The sequence below is a fragment of the Bubalus bubalis genome, chromosome 17 (assembly GCF_019923935.1).
Source record: "Bubalus bubalis isolate 160015118507 breed Murrah chromosome 17, NDDB_SH_1, whole genome shotgun sequence".
Lineage (NCBI taxonomy): Eukaryota > Metazoa > Chordata > Mammalia > Artiodactyla > Bovidae > Bubalus > Bubalus bubalis.
Window position 1 is genome coordinate 31,339,451 of NC_059173.1, and position 12,619 is coordinate 31,352,069.

General features: G+C 38.5%; 1 long non-coding RNA gene across 1 annotated transcript in view; it reads right to left on the reverse strand.

Moving 5' to 3' along the window:
• Nucleotides 1–7,333, reverse strand: part of LOC123329961 — a 46,987-nt gene extending 39,654 nt beyond the window's left edge. Inside the window, exon 1 of the long non-coding RNA XR_006545602.1 lies at nt 7,053–7,333. This is a non-coding gene — a long non-coding RNA (uncharacterized LOC123329961). The remainder of the gene's footprint in view (nt 1–7,052) is intronic.
• Nucleotides 7,334–12,619: the final 5,286 nt, after the last annotated feature.

Genomic DNA, 12,619 nt, shown 5'->3' on the forward strand with positions numbered 1-12,619 from the left:
ATGCTCTGCAATAATACATAATTTTATTGTATCTATCAATATCTGTGCCTCAGAAAATTCCAACTTATTACTCAAATCCAGTAGAAAGCTGGCAATACTGTTGTCTACAAAGCAGAAATTTAACAAAAAGAAACAAAAAGAACCACATTTATTTTTCTATGCAAATTATGTTGTCAATATACCACTTTATTTTTATGAGAACCTTGCTTATTGCAAATATTTACTGTGTTTAACATTTAGGAATGTAACAAATATTTAACTAATTTTTAGTGTCTACCCCACATTGTTGAAGGAATAAAGCCTCTAGGACACAAAGCTATAACAAACCTAGACAACATATCAAAAAGCGAAGACTTCACTTTGCCAACAGAGATACATATAGACAAAACTATGTTTTTTCCAGTAGTCATGCACAGATGTGAGAGTTGGACCATAAAGAAGGCTGAGCACTGAAGAACTGATGCTTTTGAACTATGATGTTGGAGAAGACTCTTGAGAGTCCCTTGAATAGCAAGGAGATCAAACCAGTCAATCGGAAAGGATATCAACCCTGAATATTCATTGGAAGGACTGATGCTGAAGCTGAAGCGCCAATACTTTGGCCATCTGATGCAAAGTGCTGACTCATTAGAAAAGACCCTGATGGTGGGAAAGATTGAGGGCAGGAGGAGAAGAGAATGACAGAGGATGAGATGGTTGGATGGCATCACTGACTCAATGGACATGAGTTTGACCTAATACAGGGAGATAGAAAGGACAAGGAAGCTTGGTGTGCTGCAGACCATGGGGTCACAACTTAGCAACTGAACATTGAAATGAAAAAGGATGAAGTCAAACACAGTACTGGTGAGGGGGGTGGGGAGTGGGTCTAGCATGCTGGAGGGGCCAGTAAGTACAAATGCTCTTTTGTTTTCTCACTTTTCTTTCCTTTTTTTTTTTTTTTTTTTTTTTTGAAGAAAATGGAATTTCCTAAGGAGATTGGAAAGGGAGAGGAAGGTAGGGCAAAGGGATATTCCAAGCAGAGTGAACAGCGTATGTACAAAGAAAATTGATATGAGAAAGTGTGGCACCGCCTCACTGTGGTAACTGCTGACTTGGGAAGGGCTGCACCCTGGGCACCAGTGCAGTGGTGAGCAGTGAGTCTGCCCTGATGGGGAGGGGCAAGTAGGGTCTTGTGTACTGTAGTTAAGACACTGAATTTTATCTTGAAACATGTACATGTACAAGAAACATGTACAAGACCCTTGATCAGAGGTGTGTCAGGGGAGAATGGTGCTTTAGCATCTATACAAAGGGAGAGTTTGAAAGTGATATATTGAGTGGTCAGTGCATCAAACCTTAGGCAGAGGGCATGTGAAAGTCTAACTGTTGCTTTCAGTCACTCAGTCAAGTCCGACTCATTGCGACCCCATGGACTGCAGCATGCCAGCTTCCCTGTCCTTCACTATCTCCTAGAGTTTTCTCAAACTCATGTCCACTGATTTTGAGAAACTCAGTGGATGATGCCATCCCACCATCTCATCCTCTGTTGAACGAAGAGAGGTTTATCCATTTGCATTTAGGTAACTAGTAGTCTCTCCACAACTAAAATGTGAACTAGATGCAAGTTGGTAGATTCCACTGAGTTCAGCCCTAGTGATGTCAGAGAAACAAAATGGGAGTAATGAACCACAGGCCTCTCTCACTGGGTCTCTCTTACACCCACCCCCCCCACACACACACATATGCACACTCACATACTAAATGATACAAAAGGGAAAGGTTTCCTGAACCCCACATTGCTCCAGTCTGTCCTGAGCTGTGTAGTTTAGAATAAATTAGCATCTGAGCTTTCTTCCTGGTCACTCCTTTTTCCAAGTTAGATCATTTCAGAGAGGCAAAGATAAGGTGAGGGATGAAAGTGTCTGGTTTTTTCTCTGTGTGGTGGGGAGCAGGAGAAAAGACAAGAAATGCAGTATAAAGTGTAACACCAGAAGCTGAGTGTCTTGAGCTATTACAGCCCGGCTTGTCCTCTTTCAAGGTATCTGGAGACTCAGGCTTTTAACCTAATTCCCTCCACAGAATAACTCTGAAGGTTGTTCTAGTCCAGGATGTTCTGTTTACAGGCACCTCTTCATAGCATTTCCCCAGACCAGTCAAAGAAACTAAAGGATGACGCTCCCTCAGTCATTTTCAGAGTCTAGGCATAGTAAGAACTCATTAACTATTTTATTTTTAAAACAGATGCTACTTAATGTAACTAAATACCAAAGAAAGTATTAGTCATCTTCTCTAATATTAGCAATTTTTAAAGATTTCATTATAAACCCCATGGGCATAGTCTATTATTTTTAAGATTTCAATCTGATTATCCATTGATTCAACATTTCTTAGAAGACAGGTCACTATCTTCTTGCTTTGTTCATTAACTCATGCTGCAGTGTCATGCATAGCGTCTCCCCTCAGCCCTTATCTATTTTGGCCACGCTTGACCTTGTGGGATCTTAGTTCCCTGAGTAGGGATTGAACTCAGTGCCTTGGCAGTGAAAGTACAGAGTCCTAACCACTGGACAGCCATGGAACTCTCAAAACTCATTAACTATTCTAAACAAATGTATTCTTAATGAATACATTAATGAGATGCAAATTCTTTGGAAGATGCTGAGAAGATGATGGAGCTGGTTATCACTGATCAAAAGATCATGAACTCTAGAGGACTAGAAATCAATATTTTAGAACTGATTACCTTAAACCTATGAAAATTATCATAGCGGATACCAGTCCTAGAAACAGGAGAAGTAGCAACCCCACAAATAGGTAAAACTAACTTGTTTTGATGAGATTGAGTATTGGAATATTTATTAGAAATACAGAATAATGAGAGGAAGTAAACAATGGAAAAGAAGGGGGCTGGTGCTGGAAATATGATAGGTAAGAAAGTGTAGAAATGTAGAGTCCAGCACAGGTATAGGGAAGTTTGCATTTTGGTTGTAGTTTAATGATAACAAGACTCATTTACTCAATATAAAAGAAATACTTGTTGAGCCCCTAATAGTGACAGATTCAGTTAAAAGTTAAAATTGATTTATTTTCAATATTTATGGTCCTATCAAACAGTGGGACAAAGAAGTTATTTCAGCATCAAATTAATAAAAGTATGAGTACAAACTAAGATAAACTCAACACCAAATGAGGGGGAAAATGCAAAAGTACCAAAAAATATTGTGCTGTGGAAGCATAATAAAGAAGATTCTTTAAGCCCAGAGTTGAAGGACAAGTAGGCATTACCTACTGGAGAAAAAAAGGTGACAGAGAAAACAACACACTCAGAAATACTGTTGAGATTGTAGAGGAAAGTTGTTTTTTCTTTCTCTTTCTCTCTCTCTCTTTTTTTTTTTTTTTTTGCATTTCTGATATTAAATGATGAATAGTAGAACTGATGCCAGCCAAGAAAATGAATAAGGAGAACTGTATGAGCTAGGATCTAAACTGCAAGCAAGGGCCAGGCCATACAGAGATGTTTTGTTTTAAACCATATTTAAAATTACTTTATTTTTAACCCTTCAATGAAGAGCAATTCAAGGTTTTACAATCCAAGGTAGCAAAGATGTGTATTTCAAAAATGTGCCCTTGGCAGAATTATGCAAAAGAATTGGGAGGTGGGAAGGAGGGATGCTGGGGCACCTGTGCCAGCAGTCTGGAGATAACGGATGTAGCTTGGACCAGGATGCAGGGCATAGGAATATAGAAGGTGGCAGGTTCAAAAATATTGAGGAGAGAAAAACCCACAGGATTTGGTGATAGATTTGGCACAGGACAGGTATGAGGGGGTGGGACAAAGTTATGAACCAAAAATAATTCCTGCTTCTGGTGTACCTAACTGAATGGCTTGTATTGCTATTATCTGAGGTAGAAAACCACAGTTCAGGAGCAGATATGGGAGGCAAGATAATGAATTTGGTCATGGACATGCTGAGTCTGTCATACTTAAAACGCATTTATCTGGAGATTCGCATACTTCACTGAAATCTCAGGTGGGAAGGGTACACAGAAAGAAACAAATTGGAGACCCTAGAACACAGCCTTAGAAATTCCAATATTTGATTACTAGATTAGATTACCATCAAACTGCCAAATATTTCCAAAGGAGACAAAACAACCCCTTGGATAGAAGAAAAATCAGAGAATATAGTGTTGGAACTAAATGAAGAGGTTTTCAATAGGGATGAGCAGTCGAGATGTTTTATAGCAATGAGTGGTCAAATGAAATAAGTTCTGGAAATTTTCCATTGCATCTAGACTCTTAAAAGTAGGTGGGTATCATAAGTAAGTGGGTCGAGGAGATGGTAGGATTTGGGGAAAGAAAAATAGTACACCCTGAACGATCGGGGGAATTGGGGTTATGAGGAGGAAATAGAACATAGCTAAACTCAGAGAACTGTTCAAAATGTGAGAAACATTGTGAGCATGTTTAAATGTTTGAGAAAAATCCGGATGAGAGGTGGAAATGGAAAACCTGGGCACAGGGCAGACAATTACTATTGAGAGGGTGTTAGAGGGGAGAGAGTTGGGGGATTTTCTGTGTGTGGAAGGGATGCTTCCCTCATATAGACATGCATTTTTAGAGCTCATGCAAGGTTTGCTTAAGGAAGTTAAGGAAGGTTATGTCAAATAAAATCTCAGGTCAGCTGCCAGGAATGAATGAGGAAGTGTACGCAGCCCTGGGAGCCTCACTGCAGCCTGGTGTCCTGTAAGCTGGTCCTTCTGAAACACGGAGAAGATCCTCCATGTATCCCACAGCAAAACAGACAGCAGCTTGTGGGAGGAGCACACTGAACATTCCATTTGAATTTGACATACATAATTCTCAAGAAACAATTATACCCAGTGCTCCTTGATGACCTAGAGGATAGCATGGTACTGGCAGGGGTGGGTGGCGGGGAGGTGGGAGATGGCTCAAGAGGGATGAGATATATGTATACATATGGCTGATTCATTTTGTTGTACAGCAGAAACTAACACAACATTGTAAAGCAGTTACAACTCTTGTACGACTCTTTGTGACCCTATGGACTATAGCCTGCCAGGCTCCTCTGTCCATGCGATTCTCCAGGCAAGAATACTGGAGTGCATTGCCATTCCCTCCTCCAGGGGATCTTCCTGACCCAGAGACCCAGAGAATGAACTTGAGTCTCCTACATCTCCTGCTTTGGCAGATGGACGCTTTACCACTGTGCCACCTGGGAAGCCCCATAATGGAATATTACTCAGTCATAAAAAAGAATGAAATAATGCCATTTGCAAGAACATGGAGAAACCTAGAGATTATAATACTAAGTGAAGCAAGTTAGATAAAGACAAATATCGTACAATATCATCTATGTGTGAAATCTAAAACATGATATAAATGAACTTATCTATGAAACAGAAATAGACTCACAGATATAGAGAACAAATGTGTGGTTGTCAAGGAGGATAGCAGGGAAGACGCATAAATAGGAGATTGAAATTAACATATACACACTACTATAGATAAAACAGATAACTAACAAGGACCTACTGTATAGCACAGGGAACTATAGTTAATATCTTGTAAAACTTATAAGGGAAAAGAACTTGAAAAAGTATCTGGAAAAGTATATATAAATACACACACACACACACACACACACACACACATATATATACACACATTATGAGTGTATGTGTGTTAAGTCACTTCAGTTGTGTCTGACTCCTTGCAACCCTATGGACTGTAGCCCGTTAGGTTCCTCTGTCCATGGGATCTTCCAGGCAAGAATACCATGCCCTCCTCCAGGGGATCATCCTGACCCAGGGATTCAACTTGGGTCTCCCCTGTATTGCAGGCAGATTCTTTACCACTGAGTCACCTGGAAAGCATGTATATATATATTTGAATCAGTTTTCTGTACACCTGAAACCTTGTCAATCAACTATACTTCAATTTTAAAAACTGACTTCTGAGCCCGGTTTAGCTACTTTATCACCAGAGTGAAACAAAGTTTTTAGAAATGTAATAATGTGTTCCCAAAGAATTTAAAAACAGTGTAGAGAGAGGAAAAAGACAAATTTTACTGACTTAGGGATAGAGTAAAATGTCCATGGATGACTAACAGAAGGAAATATCAAAACTTGTATTTATTTTGGTTCTTTTAAACAAATTAAAAAAATTTTTCAAAACAGAAAGGTGAAATGAACAGCATATGGAGAAAACAGGGAGTCCAGGAAAGACAATTGTATATTCGATGAACACCTGCCTAGTTCAAGGGAACTAAAACCTTATCCCAGATGGAAGGTAGAAAGGGAAAACATTTTGTTGTTATTGTTTTTGTCCTTTGACAGCTCTCTGAGAAAGGTGAAGTCAGGAAATCTCCCCTTTTCCATCTCCCATCACCAACCCCTACCTCTTCCTTATTGTCCTGTTCTCAGAAAGAACCATAGGCTCTCAGGGCTGGCAAAGGTTGAACAGAACATTTTCAGGAATTCTCCTCTTTCATGAAGAGATAATGTCACTGACATCCCAAGAGATAAGGAATTTACTCAAGGACACTAGCTGATGTGAGTGAATCAGTAAAGAGCCCAGATGTCCGGACATTAAACAAAGAACACATTTAACTGCATATTGGTATTTATTTATGAAAGCTGTTATGATCATGAGACACCAAGGTATCCCACCTTTATTCCTTAATTTCTATAACTACTTGAGATAATATAAGTGAAACAGTGTCACATAAAACTGAAGATTGGCATGTGTTGCCCATATTTAAGGTTGATCACAGGTAAATATTTAGATTAGATTAAGCAAACCTATATCATCAAATCAAAATCAAATTTTGATGTGATTAAGGAAAAGCTTTGCTTCAAGGAAACATTACTGTCATTTAGTTTACATAAAAGCAGCAAAACTTCACTTCAAAATTGTTAAGGATATTAATTACTATATCAACTTCCTATTATTGCTACACAAATCGCACAGATTAAATGTCTTTAAACAGCACCCATGATTTTCTCACAATCTGTAGGTCAGGTTCTGGGTTGGTTCAGTTGCTTACCCTGCTTTGGGTTCACCAGGCTGGAATCAAAGTGTTTCCTAGCTGTATTCTTACAGAGAGGTTCCACAGGAGAATCCATTCCCTAGCTTCTTTAGGTTGCTGGCAAAATCCAGTTCTTGTGGTGGTAGAACTGAGATCCCAGATTCTGACTTTGAGCTGGAGGCTGCCCTTAGCTCCTGGAAGAAGCCTCTCCCTGATCCTATCCTGTAACGGGGCTAGCTACAGTGTGCCAATTCCTTTTTGTGCTCAGAATCCACCTCTGCTGTACCTCTCCTCTGCCTCCTTCTGCCAGCTAAAGAGTGTCCTTGGCTTTTAAAGGCCCCTGTGATTAGATTAAGCCCACCCCAATAATCCAGGATACTTTCTCTGCTTTAAGGTACACAACCCTGATTACATCTTCAAAGGCCCTTTCAGCTCTGCAGGTTTACATATTCCCAGGTACCAGGGACATCTTTGGAGGGCCATTATTCTGCCAACTACCATTATCTAATTGCAGGAAGGAATTTAAGAACCTTTCCAAAGTTCCACTGTTGTGTAAGATTATATATATTGGAGTCTGAAGCCTCTTTCCCAGCCTTTCCTTAACTCACCTGTATTCTCTGCCTCTTCAGTTCTTACCCGTGGACTTTTGCCAGTTCTAGGGATTAGTCACAAGAAGACTGTGGAAATGTGCTATGACTCCCCCAAGACATATGTTTGGATAAGATACTGAACTATCACATGACTGTAAGGTGAACTAAAACTCAAAAAGGATTGGCTGATGGATGACACCTAGTCAGTATGTGGTATGTCAGGTAAAGCATTACAGAGCATGGACTTCACCTGGGCAGGCATGATGACGAGGACAAGGCATTCAAGATTATACCCTCATATCCTCACATGACCCAAAACTGGGCTCCAAAGTAATGGGAAAATAACCCAGCTCAAGCTCAACTCATAGGCTCAATCCCTAAATGGAAACCACATTAAATTCCTGACACATATAAATACATGTATATTATAAAAATATAATTTATTCAATTATAAATGTAAATGAATATTTATACAGAATGACACTCTAATAACACAAGATGTAGAACTTATGACATAATAGAAAACCTTGTGAAAACCTTCAGAGAGTTCTAGTTGGTTTCACATTTTAACATTAAAAACTTTGGTACAGGGAGGGAGGTGGGAGGGGGGTTCAGGATGGGGAACATGTGTACACCCGTGGCGGATTCATGTTGATGTATGGCAAAACCAATACAATATTGTAAAGTAATTAGCCTCCAATTAAAATAAATAAATTTATATAAAAAAAGAAACATATTATCTTAAGCTGAAAAAAAATAAATAAATAAAATGTAAAAGGTTGAATCATAAAAAAGAAAAAAACCTTCAGAGTGGTTTCCCATGAAAATCTGTAATGGCTCCTCAGTAATATTTACATGAAACTGAAAGAGAGAGAAATACCTTACATTATAGATCCCGAGGGCGATAAGGGTGATGAACTCAGAGAATTTGCTTTTCTAAGAGGTTTATTATGTGTCTTATAATAATTGGAGAGAATTGAGTGGAGAGCTGCTCTCACACCCTCTCTAATTACCACTACTTGAAGCAAATTAGAATGAATCCAACTGTTTCTTACCTTGTCAAAGCCAATATTGAAGATAGGAATAATTAATTTTCACATGGAATAGATTTCTACAGCTTTCATGTGGGTTGAATGCAAATTATATTTTTAAAAAGTGCTGTAATTTTCCTAGCAAAATGCCACTTTTCATGGCATTTCAGAGACCAAATATATACATGTATGTAATTTTATATTATATTCCTTGCTTTTATATAGTACCAATATGAATGGAAAATCAATACATAAACACACTTTAAAAATTTATGGTTATAAAGCTTCCTTTTAGGTAACATTTTCCATGGCAGGTATGACCTACTTAAAAAAAAGAAACCTGCTCACTATGGAAAATCCATATTTATAAAAATGCATTAAATAGTGATTATTTAAATAATAAGATTTCTTTTTTTTAGCTTTACAAAGTGCTGCTCAAGAAAATATTGCTACATAATCAGCTTCTCCAATGATTGTAAAGTATAATTTGCCTTACTTAAATTTAATTTATTCCATTTTAAGGCAAGACTACTTTTTAAGATGATGCATGTCTCTTTGGGCTTACTGTTCAAGGACTGTATTTTCAAATAATGGAAAATTTGACAATATTTGCTTATAGAAAAGTGTATTCATATGTATACACTGGTGACAAATTGGGACTGGTTCCTAATTGGGAAAGGAGTACATTCAAGAAACTAAGATCATGGCATCTGGTCCCATCACTTCATGGCAAATAGATGGGGAACCAGTGAGAGACTATTTTCTTGGGCTCCAAAGTCACTGCAGATGGTGACTGCAGACATGAAATTAAAAGATGCTTGCTCCTTGGAAGAAAAGCTATGAAAACATAGACTGCATATTAAAAAGCAGAGACATTACTTTGCTGACAAAGGTCCATCTAGCCAAAGCTATAGTTTTTCCAGTAGTCATGTATGAATGAGTTACATATGAGAGTTGGAACATAAATAAATCTGAGCACCAAATAATTGATGCTTTTGAACTGTGGTGTTGGAGAAGACTCTTGAGAGTTCCTTGGACTGCAAGGAGATCAAACCAGTCAATCATAAAGGAAATCAGTCCTGAATATTCATTGGAAGGACTGATGTTGAAGCTGAAACTCCAATACTTTGGCTGGTGTGAAGAATTGATTCATTGGAAAAGACCTTGATGCTGGGAAAGATTGAAGGCAGGAGGAGAAGGGGACAACAGAGGATGAAATGGTTGGATGATATCACTGACTCTATGGACATGAGTTTGAGCAATTCCAGGAGTTGGCGATGGACAAGGAAGCCTGGCATGCTGCAGTCCATGAGGTCGCAAAGAATCATACACGACTGAGTGACTGAATTGATTCATATGTAACTCCAGAAGTACTTGAAAAATTATTCAAAATTTGGATTTTTTTTTTCCCCTGGAAATGTGGCTCAGAATACTGGCAAACTGTGCCTTTACTTATATTTAGTCAAATCTCTAGTTGATGGCTCCCTGATGACTACTCAAAGGTTTTGCTATTTTCTTTAAATTTTCAACCCCCTGACCCTACCCTGTATTTTTTTCCTTATTCCTATGTGTTCATCTTTCTCTTGAGTTTCTGAAGAAGTGTTCCTCTTTCCAAATATTTAAGTTCTTCCATTTCTCTTTATTCAAAACATTGTTCACAATTGAAAAGTCAGGGAAAGGAAAAGTCAGTCAAATCCATATCTAATTCCTATCTATTATTTATTAGTTGCTTGAACATTGGCAATTTATTTAAGGATTTTTAAATATACAATTCCTTATTAGTTAATGGGATTAATGACACTTACCTTGCAGAGTTTCTGTAATGGAAAATAGTAACATTGGTATTGCACATGGCTGCCCCTGAAGAAAAAAAATTTTGCTTCAGGGGACTTCTCTGGTGGTCCACTGGTTAAGACTCTGAGCTCCCAGTGCAGGGGGCCTGGGTTCTATCCTTCGTTGGGGAACTAAGATCCTGCATGCTATTTAGGTAAGTAAGTAAGTAAGTGAAAGTCACTTAGTCATGTCTGACTCTTTGCGATCCCATAGTCTATAGAGTACATGGAATTCTCCAGGCCAGAATACTGGAGTGGGTACTCTTTCCCTTCTCCAGGGGTTCTTCCCAACCTAGGGATAGAACCCAGGTCTCCCACATTGCAGGCAGATTCTTTACCAACTGAGCCACCAGGGAAGCCCAAGAACACTGGAGTGGGTAGCCTATCCCTTCTGTAGCAGATCTTCCTGACCCAGGAATTGAACCGGGGGTCTCCTGCATTGCAAGCAGATTCTTTACCAGCTGAGCTATCATGCATGCAATGAGGTACAATTAAAAAATATATATATGCCTCAGTTAATACCCTTTCTTCAACTACCCTCAGACCTTTTTGGTATATATTTTTCCTTCTTTCTCTTCTACAGTTAATCTCTTTCCCCATCTCTCCCCTTCTCTCTCCAAAACCCAAATCTCCTTAATATGTACATACATCCCTTCCATTTTTAAATAATAATAGTCAGTTGTTCCTGGATATTGAGTATTTTGTCTACTGTCCATTTTCCCTCTCTTCCTTCACACCCAGGTCTACACAGTTTGGAAACATTAATTCATTTCCTAATATTTGAATTCTATAGGATTCTGAATTCAGTACTTATTCAGAACACATTCACAAGTTCCAATAGTATGTCTAAAAATGGTTTTCACATCCATGTTATTTTATTAGAAACCCCTATTATAATATAAAAATATAAATTCTCAATTCCTTACCCAGATCCACTGAATGACAATGTCAGGTGAGTGGATTCTGGAATCTTTATATTAAAATATATATATATAGTCAAATGATTCTGGTAACGACACTAGCTCGGGATCAAGTGGCCTACATATATCAATAATTCCCACAGCCTTCTTTTCATTACTTCCCTGTCCTGAACTCTAAATCTGTGTCTTCAAGATCAGTATTTATAGCTCACAGAGTCGATAGTAAAGTCTTCTCCAGACTTTAAAACAAGGGAAAGAGGATTGCCCGCTGGGAGCTAAATTAGTTGCATCAATTTACACTGGGACAAACTTGTTATTTCCTGGATCAGAAAAATAGGTACTTGAATGGACTGTGTGTGGTAAGTTGCTTCAGTTGTGTCTGACTCTTTGCGACCTTATGAACTATAGTTTGCGAGGCTTCTCTGTCCATGGGATTCTCCAGGCAAGAATATTGGAGTGGCTTGCTATGCTTTTCTCCAGAGGATCTTCCCGACCCAGGGTTTGAACACTCATTTCTTCTGTCTCCTGTATTGGCAGGAGGGCTGTTTACCATTAGTGCCCCCTGGGAAGCCCTAAATGATCACAACCACCTAATTTAATGATATTTATAAGGAAGATGAAGAAAATTTGGGAGCACAGTCCAGAGAAACACAGTTACCATATTTGGCCATGACTGGTGAAAAGACAGGCAGTATCTTGGTACATAAGAGAACAAATTACCTGAGCTATGTTTTCTCTTATAGGGTGGAGTGTTTGAATGTTTATCACTATAATCTGTATGAAATAACACTGAATAGTTTGGACCTCATTTGTTCTAATTCCAAGTTCATTAAAAATCTAATTACCGTAATGGTTTTCCAAATACCAACAAATTGGGCTCTCAGAAAGATAATATATATGAATATTTCAAGTACCAGAAAGGGATAGCTCCCTCTGTAACGATGTCAATGTAGAGAGGGAGCTCATTCTGAGTGTGTAATGGGAAGTGGAGGAAGTTGAAACTTGAGTCCATGTAAATGTCCATTCTTAGATTTGTTTTGACTAGTACACTAACCTGCTTACTGAAGAATAAAATGTATACAGACAAGAAGAAAAACCAGAAGTTCAGGAAAGAGGATATGATAGATATGAAGGAGGATATGATTAAGAACTGATGTTTTTTGCTAATTATTAGAGCGCTGCAAATCAAAATTACAGTCAGGTATCACCTCA